We start from the raw sequence: 773 nt of genomic DNA on the forward strand, positions 1-773 counted from the left end.
AATGTAACTTAAAAATATAAAATATACCTCGTGTTGATACGATCTAAACTTGAAATTTGCTTTGAAATTGTGCGACTTAGGCTCCTTTCGTAATTTCCTTGCATTCTCTTTCTTTTATACATTAAATCAATTTTGACATAGCTCAAGTCATAAAGTTGGTTTGTTTTACAATGACAAGTCTAAAAGATAGACACGTAACTTAGGTTTTCACATAAGCTACTATTCCAAAAAAATATCTGCTATTATTTATGACAAATACAGATAAAGTTGACGTATATTAAATTGTAATTTAAAAGATATTATTTTTCTAATGATAAAACATTAAAACAAACTTGACATCTAACTTAGTTCCCCAATCTAGTGTACCTAGTTTTACTAGCTACCAYACCAAAAATATCTCCACTCTTTAACTGGTTAATGTCAAGTTCKTATGACAATGCGTGGATTGGTTGTAAAACCTTATGCTACGATAATTTCTAAAGCATGTTACCTCTAAAAGCAATTTAGTATTTTATTATGTGTTAAATGCGTGAAATAKCAACATACTTTCATAAAAAAAATTATTATAGCATTTTACTTTTGTTTTTTTTTTATTACAACAATGTACTTTCAAATTATTTTTTATTAAGGCATTGTACTTTAAAAAATGTACTCATTATAGCAATGACTAACCTGTTACCTTTTAAACCGGTTAACMCTTTGACTTTTTTTTGTTTATGTGGCTTTAATGAGTTTCTTTTTACGTACGTTTCTTGTTAACTTTTTGATAATTT

General features: G+C 26.8%; 1 protein-coding gene across 1 annotated transcript in view; it reads right to left on the bottom strand.

Moving 5' to 3' along the window:
• Positions 1–85, bottom strand: part of LOC112527442 (shionone synthase-like) — an 8236-nt gene extending 8151 nt beyond the window's left edge. The window contains exon 1 of the mRNA XM_025138110.1: positions 28–85. The gene's annotated coding sequence lies outside the window, so the exon portion shown is untranslated. The remainder of the gene's footprint in view (positions 1–27) is intronic.
• Between the last annotated feature and the right edge of the window lie 688 nt (positions 86–773).

The sequence above is a fragment of the Cynara cardunculus genome (genome assembly GCF_001531365.2).
Source record: "Cynara cardunculus var. scolymus isolate 2C chromosome LG 15, CcrdV1, whole genome shotgun sequence".
Taxonomy (NCBI): domain Eukaryota; kingdom Viridiplantae; phylum Streptophyta; class Magnoliopsida; order Asterales; family Asteraceae; genus Cynara; species Cynara cardunculus.